This window comes from Catharus ustulatus, chromosome 3 (assembly GCF_009819885.2).
Source record: "Catharus ustulatus isolate bCatUst1 chromosome 3, bCatUst1.pri.v2, whole genome shotgun sequence".
NCBI lineage: Eukaryota > Metazoa > Chordata > Aves > Passeriformes > Turdidae > Catharus > Catharus ustulatus.
The window spans coordinates 41,757,124-41,772,848 of NC_046223.1; the positions used below are offsets into that span (position 1 = coordinate 41,757,124).

At 41.3% G+C, this 15,725-nt stretch overlaps 1 pseudogene; it reads left to right on the top strand.

Moving 5' to 3' along the window:
* LOC116993605 overlaps positions 1–9,372 on the top strand; it is a 29,912-nt pseudogene extending 20,540 nt beyond the window's left edge.
* The last annotated feature ends 6,353 nt before the right edge of the window (positions 9,373–15,725 follow it).

The following is a 15,725-nucleotide window of genomic DNA, read 5'->3' on the forward strand; positions in this document are numbered from 1 at the left end:
ACATCTTTTTACAATTCTGGTAATCAGGTGGATGCTCAGTAACAATACCTTCTCCTGTTCTCCACTGCCTTCCTGATAGTATGGGTCTGTAGGACTAGAGGAATTTCAAGAGGTCCCTGCTTTTGCCAAGAGCTGGATCAGTGTCACTGATGGCAATTCCAACTGTGCTTCAATAGCTCCCATGATGAAGATGCAGAATTAGCTGCCTACATGTTCTTTATGAAATTTCTTAACTAAACTATATTTCTTTTGTTGCCACCAGCTGATCTAGTGATTAATTTTTTTTATGTTTTCAGTGGAAAATTGGAAAAAAATCTACCTTGTGCATTTTGGTACGCTGCTCCTTCCTGTAATTCCGTAGTCCCTTTGCATCAAGGGATTGCATTTACTGGCCATCCATATATCTGCAATGAAGAAAATTGAGATAATTGATGGCTTTGTTCATGAAAGTGATGGAATTGAGAGAATCTGTATCAAGAACCTAGTCACGCGCGATTTGTCCAGATGCTTTGTATTTGAATTTATTTAAAAGTGCAGAGCAAAGTTGTAATGGTTGCCTGGGATACAGCGATGGCTCTGAATTTTCAAATAATCTCTTAGAATGACATTCCTCTGAATGAAAACAGAGACTACATGTGATTCATGTAAGCCTGTGTGGATTCCTTTTACATTATTGCTTTAAAAATAGGTATGTAAGTGTATGCAATGCATAAAAAAATTAAACCTGGCTTTTATAATGGCATGTGTAACAAACTGAAGTACTAACACTGCTCTGCATGGATGCTCCCTCAGCTGAGCTGGCTGATACATCTCATCATGTTCATGGAAACACTGCTACTTTCTCTCACTCTATCTTTCTACAAAGCATCTTCTATTTACAAGTCTTATGTAAGGATTTTAAAAGCTTGGATTGCAACATCCTTTCTGTAATAAACCACAAGGAGAACAAATGCTGCCACATGTTAGTGCCTCACCAAAGCTGATGGATATTTGAGCTGCTGTAGGCCTATTGGCACTTTCTAAACATGGTGAGCGAGCTGGCTCAAAACCAACCAGGCTGCAAAAAAAAGTTCATCTCTGCCTGATTCTACTCAATGAACCAGGTCAATTCCCCTCAGTGGCTGCTGATGCCTCATAAAGGAGGGACTGGAAACATGTGGCTGGGGATAGAAGAAAAGGAGTGAGACTTCAGCAACCTGGGCTGAAATTGGTTTGAGCTGCTGTGAAACTGGTCCAATGGCTTTTCAAGTTCTTTTAAATAATTTTGCATCTTCAGTCTTGAGATATTTAGCAATGAAATGATGGAAATTTCCTTCTATCCCTCTGCAATTTCTGAGCTAATATCTCTTAATCAGAAATAGCCTTAAAGGTCCTTAATTCTATACCATTTGTCTCAAGCTGAAGTCTCAGGCATATTTTGACAGTTTGCCCATTAACTTTTATTTGAAAACCTGATTATGTTTGGAGAACTCAGACATATTCACAGAATCTGCCTGCAGAAAATATCACTAAATGTAAAATATAAATTCTGTTCTTTTTTAACAATAAATTTTACTCATTTGTGTACCTTCTAGCAACCTTGAAAGAGCTAACTGGTTGCCTTTCTCCTAATGAGAACTGTTTTATGCTTGGAGGGAAAAAATAGCCTTTTAAAATTCTACCATTTTCTGGTGTTGCAATAGGATTGATTTCTTGGCTTCTTCCTTGTAAGCATACATTAAATTGTTGCATCATTTATTAATATACAGTAGTTTCACGAATACAAGCCGCACGGATTATAAGCCACACCCCCGGTGCCTCGACAATGTTGCTGTCTTTGTCAATAGATAAGCCGCACCCCGAATATTAGCCGCACTTTCGTTCGTCGCGAGAATCCGTGCGCAGCTTTCACAAACTGGCCAATTAGTAACAGGATCGCAGCATAGCGGGGTTTACTGGCTCGGGGCGGGGCCAGGCAGGCTCGGCCCGCTCATGGTTGCCGACGGGGCCGGCCGGGTGGTGCTGCAGCCGCCGCCGGGCTCACTGGCCCCCCTCTCCCGTCAGCACCGCCCCGCCGCTGCGTTTACGTACTCGCCCTGCCGGTGGGCCAGGCACTGCCGCCGCTGGCAGGCATGCCGGCCGCGTCGCCGCTGCGTTGTTTACGTAGTCGCCCTGCCGGCGGGCCAGGCACTGCCGCCGCTGGCAGGCATGCCGGCCGCCTCGCTGCTGCATTGTTGACGTAGTCGCCCTGCCGGCGGGCCAGGCACTGCCGCCGCTGCCAGGCTCGCCGGCCGCCCCCTCCCATCTGCACCGCCGCCGCGTTTCCTCGCCCTGGCCGGCACTGCATGCCCACGCACCGCCGGGCTCCCCCACGCTGCTGGCTCCGATTCTGCTGGGCTTCCCCCGCTGCCAGGCAGCCCCACCCGCCAGCCTTCCTGCTTCTGCCATGCTCCCCTGCACTGCTAGCCCCAGTTCTCCCGGGCTCCCCCGCCATGCTGGCTCAGGCTCTGCCGCCCTCCCTGCCCCGCCCTGCTGGCTCAGGCTCAGCCGCCCGCCCCCCACACTGCAGGCCCCGCCTCTGCCAGGCTTTCCCACCTCTGCCGGGGCCGGCCGGGCTCCAGCTTGGCTTGGGGCTGCCGCGGGCTCTCACTTCCGTGTTGGCAGCTTTTAGAATTTTGTTAATAGATTAGCCGCCCCGGAATATTAGCCGCACTTCCGGGTTTCCACCAAAATTTTGGTCAAATTGGTGCGGCTTGTATTCGTGAAATTACTGTAAATAAGACATCACCATCCACAACAGCAGTAGATACCCCAAATGTCCTTGATCACATGAAGAAAATTTTACAGCTGTCAAACACTGACTATTGCTATGAGAGAAGGAGCAGTGCAGTCTTCCCATCTGTGCTTTGCTAGTCCCATGTCCCTTGAGCAATAGCTCATGGACCAGAGTAAATGAAGCTGATGGCAAATATATTCTTTCCGTGAATAGCTTACAGGTATCTTCTCAAACAACCACTCTTCAGTGCGTGAGACATTTCAAAATCAGAGTTATGGGTGCCATTTCCAACTTTTTTTTGATTGTTTCTTTGCTTCTTACGTCATGTACTCACTCCTAGTCATTCATCAGTTTAATGCAGTAGAGATCCTTCTGCTATCAGTTCTGATAGACAGAGACATAATCCCTTACCATTTCTGGGTTAGTTTAGCACTGTGGGCAGTGAGACTTTGTCTCACATTACCAGGTAATTAATTCTGTATTAGGTACAGTACCTTCAAAGTTTTGGTTAGGCAGGAGTACAGACTCAGTTTTCCTGTCATACCAATGTAGTATTTCCTCAGCAGCTGCAAATGGCTGAGTGGCATTGTGTAAATACTGTAAATCCCACGTAGCTCATGGTGGTCATGCAGGAATATTTTATGTTTCCTCTGTGCTCTGCCTTTTAGGGCATAAATAGCTCTGTGCAAAAAGCTTATCCTTTGCGATCAGAGACAAAGTAACATCAAGAAGAGAAAAAATCTAACTCCTCCAAGGGTAGAAGCACAACACCAACTAGCAGGAAGACCCCTTACCAGGGAAGACTGGCACATTTTGAACCAGACAAAGTAAGTCAGCAGCAGGGTCTATTTAAACTGCCTTTATTTTCTTTTTATTATGTCTTTGAGAATCTGTATTAGGATACTGACCCCCACATGGCTGCTGTTTGGCCTTCTTTCCCTGGAACTGCAGATTTTTTGTCAGTTATTATCTGAGACTGTTCATACATTGAGCTATTTAGACACCTGCAGGCCAGAGTGTGGGTGTATGCTTTGAAACCTGCTCCCATTGTCTCAGAAAACATTCAGAGGTGATCATATGCACCAAGAATTGGGACTCTGCATGGGCCAGTGGTTCCCAGCAAGGCTTGGAGAACCAGGGGCAGCTCATGGAGTCCAGCAGGGCTCTACCTATCCCACAGCCCTGGCGAGGGATGAGGGCAGGCCGGGTGTGGAAGGAAGGGCCAGACCAAAATCCCAATTGTCAAAGCCCATAGTGATGAGACAGACCTGGGGTCATGACAGGAAGTCATCCCATGGGTCAGGGCTGGGATTTAGATCAGTGAAGTGCATGGCCAGGAACAGACATTACTGCAATGCAACCCACAATGGAACAAATTAAGTTCCCAAGAGAAGGGATGGGGGAAGTGAGGGGACTTGGACCTGTCTCAGGCTTCTTCCAGCTCTTCAATTCTCCTTTCTTTCTCTGAAACTGTCTGACCCAAGCTTAGACACCTGTACAATACCCATACACAGACAGCCAAAATCCTAGGAAGGAGAAGTGGATGGCATACTCTTGCCATATCACTGATAGCTCCCATATTGAAGTGAAGCATGATTGTAAGCTGGGGCTTCTCCCTTTATCTTCAGGTTGTACATCAGTCCTCTCCTATTGGAGGAAGATATAATGGCAGGAAATCACCTGGAGCTGTCTCACATTTGAGTGGTTGTTTTACAGCTCCTGTGTAAAAAGCAAGGTCTGTGGAAACCTGCCTGCTTAAAGTGGTCCACAAATGACTTGGAGAAACTGGTCCCCAACTCTTGACCCATAAAGAATGTGAGCCACTAAAACATATCCATGATTCTTAGAAGTACTGTCAAATTCATATTTTACAAGAGAGGGAAAGCAGATCGTGCTGCCACCTACTTACTGAGTTTGTTGTCCCAGAGGTTCAGGAGGTGGGAGAATGGATGTGGACTGCATTTCATTTTGGTCCAGGACCTTTGGGAGGATGGACAAGCTGTTAGCAAACATTATCAGTGTAAGAAGCAACGTATTACAAGACCCTGAGAGCATTTTTAAAAAGCATGAGATATAGACATGTTAGTCAGCAATTTTCATGAGCTTTCAATGACCCCTTTTTCTTTGATTTTGCTTACCGGGATACCTTTGCCCATTTCATATGGCTCAGAAGACACGTTCCTCTCACATCAGCACAAGAATGCAATTGCAACTTTGCACCCTGCAAGAACAATGAAGATACAGAGGTACTTCACCATCTATAAAATAGAGTTACAGTGAGTCTGTGGTCTTAGTTTTCATAAACAACATGCTAACTCCCATTCATTTGGCAACAATACTCTCCTGACTTTATCTTTTTGCCTTTACTCTTTATATAAGTGAAGTCTTTAAAATAATATTGCAATGGATTTCAAGTAATAGGCTGGATTTCTTTATCAATATATTTCTGCACAACTGTTGAACATTAATAGATTTATGTTGTTAGTTAACATCTTAATTTTGTCTCAGGAAGAAGAAGCTTTTAAAAAGACAGAAGAATTGCTAAGAGCTCAGAATAAAGTGGCTTTTGTGACCACACACAAGAGAAATGCCATAATTGCATATGACAACAAAATATCTACAGACAGTTCTGTTTTATTGGATGCTGAATCAAAGGGTTGAGCTACTTAAAATTCTTGTTCTTACATGAGCAGCAACTGTGTTCTTTCCCTCTGTGAGAAGAAATAAAACACACTAAGAAAAAGAAAATATTCTGTTCTCGCATCCTATGCCACGCAGTAGACAGAGTTGTAGAGATGGATCTGGCAACTTTGAGCATGGTGTTTGTAGTTATTTACTGAAGCATATCATTGCCCTGTGGGGAGCTGTTCTCCCTATTCCTTCGGGTCCCATAATTCAAAATTCACCACATCTTCAAACTGTAATTAACTGCCCTGGATGCTGTGTGCCAGATGTCACTTGACTTAAGGCTCCTTTACACTGCCAGATTGCAAAGAACATTTATGGCAATGGTAAACTGAAATTGTAATATCCAGAATAGCCCTTGGTTACATAGATATCACCACCTAACAGCTAAGAGTCATGCAATTTGTTTTGTAATTTGTTTTGGAAGAGTGACTCTAGCTAATACAAGTACCTTTCTTGGTAAATCAGTAACCCAATACCCAGAGATAGTTCTGCTCTCTGTTCCTGTGTTTATTCTCTCCATTTTGTACAGCATTATTTTACCAAAATGGACTTTTATTACCTCACTTTTGTATTTCCATTTTGCTTTATTTTGCTTTGCAAATGGAAGAAAACTGGAATTAATGTGGAACATTTCTAGTAACAAATAAAATATGAAAATTAATTGCAAATGCAAGGCAATACCAGAAAGAAGGAAATCTTTCCTCTGTGTGGGAAAGTAAATAAATTTTTTGCACAGTTGTTTTAAGTTAATGAACATATTTTTAAAACATTTCTGTTTATATAACTCTGACTTTGAGGTTTTCATAACACAACCTCCAAAAACATTATTATCTAGAAGGTCAATGTTACATCAAGAAATGATAAAACATAGGGAAGAGGTGCAGGAAAAGATTTTGTGGAAATTCTGATAAGATTGGAACAATATGACAAAGCTGCACTACAACTTTTGGTTGCCCTCTTCTTTGAACTTTGCCAAAATAATTATACGGTGGAATTTGATATACCCTGAACAGAAACAACTTCTATAGTAACATCAGGAAAAATTATTAACCAGAGGCTATGCTGGGTATGAAGTCTTTTCTGACTAGTGTTTTTTTTTTGTCGAAGAGCATATTAATGACATTATTGCCTGCTGTTGATAAGAAGTCTCAAGCAAATTTTTGGGTCTGTGCAAGCAGCCAAAATTAATTCTGTAGTACTAAAGGTCCATGCAGGGTTACTTGTAAAGAAATGGTTCTTTACCACCATGTCAGCAATCTATGTCAATAAATCAAGTTCAAACATTTTGGTTGACACAGTGCAGAACCAGGCATCTCTCAAGTGACCTGTGTGGAAGATGTACAAGCATATAGGACATGGGTCTGGTCAATAATTCGCTAAAGTTGGTCAAGAAGAAACCTGGCTGTCTTCCCTATTGGTGTAGGGCTGTGCACCTTATTTTGATTAACATAAAAAGAAAGTGGTGGGGTGAGAACTTGTGCTACAAGTAAGTTCATTTTGTGAAAAGAAAAAGGTTGATAACTATCAGCTTTTGCAATGGAGATGTAAAGAAGATCATGCCAGGTCACAGGGTGGTGGGTAACTTTATGTTTTCTTTAAGGAAAATAAAATGAGTAACTGATTTTCCAGCAAGGTTCTATAATTTATCTTGATCTATCAGTTCTGAAACTGATGAGGAAGGGCATTGGTTTAACAGCCCTGAGCAGTGAAACTACTTCATCTACAAAGACAGAAGTGGAAAGGCATGAAGGTAACAGTCAAAGAAGGAACAAATGTGTAGCTGGCCAAGCAGGAGACTGAGCAAAGGCAAGGGGCATGGACAGCCATCTGAAGCAAGGACTGGTTCTTATAAATTTGTAGAGGAGATAGCACAGAGGTTTCTTTCATGTCAGCATTATGTAAATATAAATAGTTAATAATAATACAGGCTGGAGTGGAAATAAGTGAGGCCTTGGCAGCACTAGGATATTTTAAATTAATAGTTCATGGATGAGAGCCAAAGCACAGAGGTGGGAAGAGGACTTTCATATGCACAGTGTTCTCCTACACATACAGAAGTGAAAGTAGCATCTGGACACAACCGTGAGGGTGAATGAGAGGAAGGAACAGCAATGTGAGCATAGCTACTTTTACGGATGGCAGATGCAGAAAATTACCTTCAAATGACTTTTTAAAGATGGCTTACTTTTGAGCACATTGTTATGGTTGAATCTGCTTATGCAAATATTGTGAACATGCTGCTATCATCTCACTCTCCTTCCAGATTTATTATTATGCAGATGCACAGATGATTCACACTGCTAATCCAGATGGCCTGGAGGTACTGCAATTCCCTAATAATCAGATAGATATGCAAGAGCTCATAATGTGAACTGTATATTCAGATTTACTTCTATTATGAAAGTGTGGTCTGAATTCTGACTCCAGCAGATTGCTTATTTTCTTGCCATTTCACATTGTCTTTGCCTTTCACTTTAGTATACTCCATTGTTTCACTTCTCAGTTTCCTCCTACAAACCAAATAATAATGGAATGTAAATGCGGCTCTTGCAATTCTGATTATCTGATGATATGTTTGTTTAATTTCTTTTACAAGTATTGTAGATGTAATTTACATCCTCACCACAATATCCAAAAGAACCCACAAAAACCTTGCTTTGTGTAAGGCAACCTGAAAGAAAAGAGCACTAGACAGACTTTTTACATCTTCTTTTCTACAGAAAAACGCTATACTGATGGCACACAAGAAATTGTGTTCCCAGATCACACAGTGAAATGTCTCTACAGTGATGGACTGAAGGAAACTTTTTTCCCAGATGGCACAGTAGTAAACATAGAAAAGTAAGTTCCGTGTAAATAACAGGGACCACACTTTGGACACAGGAACAGCAACACTGACATTTAGAACTGTGGCTGGATTTTGCATAGCTGGGAAATTTCCAGATGAAGGAAAAAAAGATTTGTAAGATCACAAGAGTTTTGCAAGAAGGTGGCACTGAGAATTCACTTCCACCTTGAATGATAGGTGACGATTCACCACTGGCAAAATGACTGTGAAATATTCCTCATTTAGTTCCATGCAACTTTACAATGGCCAGAGTAGCTGGGAGATCCCCAGTTGTCAGTGTTAGGATTGTAGGTACTAAAGGACTCAGGATGAGGGCTCCTGAGCTCTGTTCCCAGCTGTTTGGCTCCCCCTCCAATATTGGGCAAGGACTGAGATTATCTCAGTTGGTTAGAGCATGATGCTAATACCACCAAGATTGTGGGCTTGATCCCTGAAGGGGCTATTCACTTAAGAATTGGACTTGAGAGTCCTCGTGGGTCTCTTCCTAGTCATATTCTGTGAATCTGTATTGTCTCTATTCCTCAATGCAAGATGAGAAAAACCACATCAGGACTCTCTTACACATCTCTTCTGGAGAAGAGGAAGGATCCTGTTGTAAAATGGATTTTCTGCCTGCAAAATGCCTTGAGATCCCTGCATAAAGTCACGCAAATATTTGGATCTCACCATCCATTAGCTATTATACTACATATTTAAGTCTTTTTGTGAGACCAGATCTCTAATGCTATCCCATGTAAATCCTGAGGTTTTCCACTTGATATTATTTTCCAATTTCATTGAGTTAGATAGCTCTGTGAGACAGGTTAATAAAAGATACTGTTTTCCCATCACTTCATTCATTGCTACTTCTTTCAGGAAAGGAGATAAAGAGGTAAACTAGTGTTCTTTAGTGATGGTCAAAGGGAAATTCATACTGCACAGCTCAGGAGAAGGGAGTACCTGGATGGCACTGTGAAAACTGTGTTCTGCAATGGAGACCAAGTACTCCATTGGATGAAGCCAAATCAAAGATGAGGAGGGTAGTCTCATCCTAGATGAGAAGTGGCTCATTCCTGCAGAAGGCTGCACTGTACATATGTAGCTCAAGGTGTTTTCTTGCAGATCAAAACTGTTAGGAAGATTTAACTTGTGAAAATGAATGGGTGGATCTGTAGGGCTAAAATTTCTTTGGCTCAGCAACTGGTGATTAAATTGGAATAACCTGAATGAAATGTCTCTTGAGTGAGACTGAAGGAGATGCAGTCATACTCTTTTTGTGTATTCCACATTAAAACAAATACCCGCAGTACTTCTCACCAAAGTGTTTGTTTCATGGTACTGATCACACATTCCCAAGTTTTTCTGCAATTTGTTGTGAAAGTGACTACAATGAAGAGCTATGTTATAAGAACCCCGAATATGCAGTTCAGTGCTGCCTTATCCTAACTAAAATTAATCTACAAGTTTTCAGGGTTTTTTTTACTGAGTTACTCATAAAAAAATGTGTGGAAGTGATTAATGTTTTCAGTTTTTTTGATTCTTTGGAGCAGAATTTCCCAGCATGTATCAGGGCTTATCATGAACCGGACATTAGACAAAAACCTGAGCAAGAGTGGAGTGTCATAACTCTGGATGTGCCTTCCAACCAAAATTATTTAAAAATTATATGATCATAATCTAAAAACCCTGCCTCATGCATTTGAAAATAAAATGCAATGTTAATTCCATCCCAGAGATCATTCTGGATCAAAGATCTGGATCGAAGTTCTGGTTCTTCTGGATCTTTCTTCTTCCTCCAGCAGTCTTTTCTCTGTGTTGCTTTGTCTTTGAAATAACCTTTCCCCCTATTGCTTTTATTGTTCCAGTAGTGCAAAAATATTTCTGGTCAGTGAACCTCTCCACCTGTACAGTCCTTTGGATGGCACCTGATAGAGGGATTAATAATTTATCAGATGCTGCTTTCATCTGCCTTCCCCATAGACTACCTGTCAGAAAACCATAGAATAGTTTGGGATGGAAAGGACCTTAAAGATAATCCTGTTCCAGCTCCCCCTCTGGACACATTCCACTAGACCAGGTTGCTCAAAGCCCAATCCAACTGGGCCTCCAACACTTCCAGTGAAGTGAATTTTTCCAAATCACTGAAACTCTTCTCTTCTAGAGCTCAGCTCATTGCCTGCCCACTGACTGAGATATCCAATTATCTCATTACGCCCTTAAAATTCCTGTAGCAACAAATGCACTCTCATAGCATGCTGCTTTAGCCTATTTTCACACTTAAATTCAAAAATTGCAAAAATTATGGAATTGCTCCCTCTTCTCCTGTTTCCAGGGGCTCAGTCAGTCATCAAATCATCACTCAAATTACAGAGCATCTTTCAAAGAAAGAGCAAGAAGCATTGCTGATAGTGATCATACACATACTTCAATTTATCTATTTAATTATGAAACTGTGATTAGCTGTGATCAGCAGGTGTAATGATAAAATTCTATTGTTTTCCCTTAACTGCTTCATAACATTTCTGCTTTCAACTACTGAAATAGTTAATATAATTTATTTGTTTTATAAAAGAAAACTCTAACTAAAATAAAATAAAGACATCATTCTTTTCCACATGATTCACTAAGATTTTCAGTTCATGCTACTTTATGCTGACCAAAACAGGTCTGTGTTGATTTATTTTTCTTAATTAAGCATCATAAAAAAGTGAATGTGGCTAGTGTTTTCAGTTTGGCTGAGAAACTAGATATTATACCAACATTTTATAAAAGACCATTTTTAATCCCAAGAATTCCTCTAACGAAAGGTCCCTGTTCTCCAGCTTAAATGCTGACATTCTTTTTTTTTTCCTGTCGTAAATCAGAAAACAGGTTTTTCTCACAGTTTTTAGCTTTAAATCAATTTTATGATTCAATAACCTGTCACTGAATCACAGAATCCTGTAAATAAATAATCCCACCTAGTTGCAAACTAAATAAGGAACAATTTTGTTATGATGTTGCTTGCTCCTTGCTTCATTGAGCACTCTTGACTCTACTTGCAGGAAACATTTTGACTTTGGAATAATTTGTCCCACAGTCCTGCACAATGTGTGGCGCATGGGGAATATGTGCGAGGAAGTCCCTAGAGCTGTGCACAAGGGTGACCCTACTGAAGATTTTGTAGCACTTTTGCTGGCCTGTGTCCAACCATCATTTTACCAAGACACCTTTTTTCCAGGTGATATTTTATAGTGTAAAAGTAAATGGATTTTGACATAAAGGGCACACATTGGGTTTTGAAACAAGGAGGCAGAAAATTCATCTGGATGAATGACAATCTCTGTCAGGTATGTTATAACTGAGAGTCTTTCACAGATGAGTTGTGACACATTCCACTTCGTTTTTCACAGGCTGATTCTCACACCCTCTCTCCTCCACCTTCCACTTGCCTCAGTTAACCAGAAGTATGGCTCCCCATTTATAGTTCATAGCTGTAGGAAGAAAAATAACCCAAATATAATCCAAATTAAGTGTGACTGCATATTGTGCTTAAACTATAGCAACACACATAGCTACTTCTCAATGTTTTTTGTCCTGGAGGATTTACAATGACATTTTCATGAATCCTTCAGGGAGATGGAACTCGTTTGGGAATCACCACTTTTGTCTTCTCACAGGTTTTCCTGGCATTAGCAAACACATGCTACAGCCAGTATTTGGCCTCAGTTTTTTTCACATTTAAAATATTCTGTGATTTGTGAACAGAGCTAGTTCCAATCAGACAGTCAGGGAAGTGAGCCTGTGGCCTTTATCAGAGGAAATATGCATGTGGTTAATTCATAGTTGCATAGGTGTAGGTAACCATCAACTGAGTTGGGCACACCTGCGTAGAGAATGCCCAGCCTCCTGGGATTTGTTTATTTTTAGCTTCACCTTTTACTCCAAAGAGTATTTTTGGCATGCTGTTTTTTCCTGCCACTGGGAAGCCAGTGTTTTTCTTGGAAGTGCTCTGGCAGTTTTCTTAGTTAGGACAGCCACCTTAGGAATTGATCCTCCTGCAGCCTGCAGGGCAGGTTCTTGGAGAAGAAGCAGAAGTACATTTTGCCACTTTTTCATAAGTGAGTAAGCCAGGTGCCATCACCAGCTGTGCTCCAGGGTACACGCCTTCTGCCAGCCTTCACCCCAGCCACTTAGTTTGGCCTGGAAGTGTCAATCTGCTTGGAGTTCAGCAGTTCAGCAATACTCTGAAAAAGTTTTCTTCTCACTGTGTCATCCATGGAACAGCCTAAACACAAGGCTGGATTTCAACTGAATTCTAAAAGCCAGGGCTTATATTTATCATAAACATTCTCATGGAGATGAAACTCCAACAACTTCAAGATGTCTCTTGTACCACAGACATCTGCCTTCATGTCCATTTTACCTTAAGGTGACTTTCTTTGCACTGCTGCACTACTGGCACATTATACTAACTCAGTATACTACCCTGCTCTGGGCAAACTCTCTTGGTTAAGATCACAACGGCCAACGCAAGACCAACAGTAGACAGAGGAAAAATACCTAGTGATTCCTGGATCATCTTACATTCTGTAGTAAGGGAATTGTTGTCTAAGAAAAGAAGGGATTTGAAACAATTTTTGGTCCAAAGTGTGATGAATAAGACTCCTATCAGAAAGAGATTTTAGACATCATTAATAGCTGAGACTGTTGCCAAAATTTGAATTTCTGTAAACAAGGACTTTCCCTATTGCAAAGTAATATGTAATTCTATATTCCAATAATAATATGTATATGAATATATTTAGTGATGTTCTACAATTAGACCTCCAGTAACCTTCCGTCTCAAGTTTAAACTGGTGTTGGAAGGGAGGGAGCAAGATCAAAACTGCACTGGGATTATTTCTGAGAATCTCCTTATAGATTAGAGACAGACTGAAGCTGAATCATCCTCAGTGAGGGGTTTCTTTGAGTGAGGGGTTTATAGGAACAGGAGATAAACAGTAAGAAGCATGAGTCTACCTGCACCCTGCTACTGGCTGAGGCTTCAGCACAGACAGGCCTGTGCCGTTTGCTGCCTGCTAGGCTGAAGCAGGGCTTGTGGAGTCTTTCTTCACTGTGAAAGGGATGTCTCATGTCGCAGCAACATCAACATTCATTTTTTTCCTTGCATTTCAGTGAATATGTGTTCCTAGCTGAACTTCTGCCTTAATTTTTTTTTTATATAATATGTAGCAATATCCCTATAGCCTTTACAAACAAAACCATATAGGTTTTATAACTGTGTATTCTCCATGCATAACAGTAAGTGGCAATTTTCATTTAAGTCATGTCCAAGTCTGATGGGCACCTTTATATTCATCCTGTCCCAGGCAAAAGCACGTTCATTGCATTGCTGCCTGTAGCTGTGGCTTTTATTTCCAAGGTAACATAATTTTTGCTCATGGTCCCTACACAATTCAAGAAATGACTACAGAAAGTCCTGGGAAAAATCAAGAATAAAAGCCAGCTCCTCAAACCACAGGCCACAGTGTCCTATCTCCCGTGCTGATTCAATGTCAGTGATACTGAGTTCTTCAGTAGGTCAGAACGAGGTCAGAACACCTTTTTCCTCCTCCCTTGCCCCAAACTTTTATTGCTGAGCATGGCTTCATGAGGCATGAGACACCCCTTTCATCAATCACCCTGTCTCAACTGCCCTGGTTTTGCCACCTCCCAATTTCTTGGGCACCTGCAATCTAGTCACTGAGAGAGAAGAACAGAGAAAAAGAAAAAAACCTGGATGTTCTGCAAACACTACTCAGCAATAGCCAAAACACTGGTGTGTTATCAACACTGTTTTAGTTACAAAAATCTGAAGCACAGCACCATATGGACTGCTCCAAAGAAAATTAACTCCATCCCAGCCAGACTCAGTACAGGAGTAAAAAGAGAAACTACATTTAAAGAAAAGCTGTGTAGTGCCTAGGTAAGAGTCATCTTTTTGTTCTGAGGTTGTAGAGAATTTCATGTAGCAGGATCCTGACTTCTGTGTTGGGTTGTTACAAATAAGAAGTTCTTACTTTCACACAGATGAGTTTTTCATCATGATTTTGACCTCAGAAATCCTCTTTGCGTCACTTGGTATTGAGCACCACTTTGTAAATGAGAATCAGAGGAGGATTCACAGATGCAATGAAACACAATACTGTGTGTTTCTTTATGAGATGGAAGCAGTGTGGGGTGAAAATCAGCAGCAGTCTAGAATATCCATCTGTGCATGCTGGGCATATAGAAGGCTGTCAGGATTCTTCAACCACAATAGTTTTGCCATTTGTATTTCCAACAGAGAGATCAACAGCACGCCTTTGAGCTGACAGGGCAAAGGTGCAAGAGAAAGCTGTACCCGTGAGGGAGCCCACCTGTCACCTTCTTTTCTGCATGACAAATTTTACTTTATTGTATGAGACCTGAAAAAAAGCTTACCGTGTGAAAAGCCATGAATCAACACAAACGAAGTTTGAAGGAGAGTCCAGATGGTTGGGAACAAGAAATATAAGAAAGACAGTAAAGTATCATGAAGTTTGTTGCCATTTAAAAGACCTAACAATTTGGGGGTTTTTGTCACACCGATTGTGTTATTGTTGTCACACTGTATGGTGCCTCATCTTCCTGCTGTGGTAAGTGAGAGGAAGCAGTTTCAAGTGCTATCTCCATGGCAGGAAACAACTTACCTAGCTATGCATAGTTTATTTCTAGATGCAACACTAATCCTGGACATGAAGAGCATTTGTCTGCAATTCCTTTGGTGCTGTCTGCCTCACACAGAGAATCTGAACAGTGTCATTACCAGTAATGGACATGAGGTCTGCACATTGTTCTCTCATTAAGATGCAGGGACACTGCACAGTAACTGTATTGTAATACTCTTCTCTTTGCAGTAAAACCACGAAAATCCATATCTAAAACTATGGGTAAAACTAAAGAGAAGCTGAAATGAGATGAGCTGCTGCAGGATACATGTAGTTCTCAAGAGCTTATTACAGTGCAAGCCCATCCTCCTTTTCTCTCTATCTCTCTGTGACTTGCACTGTCACCTGCACTCTTCTCATGGCGAGGTTCCCCATGGCCTGGCTGCTCATCTTGGAAACATCTCTGTCCCTGGATGGGAAAGTGGGACAAGGCCATAATCACTGAAGTATTTTGTCTTGTAGAAGGCATCCCTTTTAGGATGATGTTGCTGCAAGTGTTGACAGAAAAACTGGAGACAGGAAAATCAAAAGAGAAAGAGTGCTGGGATAGAGGGATGACATGGGCAGATTCACAGCTGTCTGTTGACCTAAGACAAGTTGATGGATTCAGTGGTTAGTTGATTTTGTGGTGTGCAGGTATGAACTGCAGATATAGCCAGCTGATAGATTGATGTTGTTTACAGCAGATGTTAAAGAATGCAGCATAAAAACAACATAAATCTTTATAATTAATGGTTTCATGAAA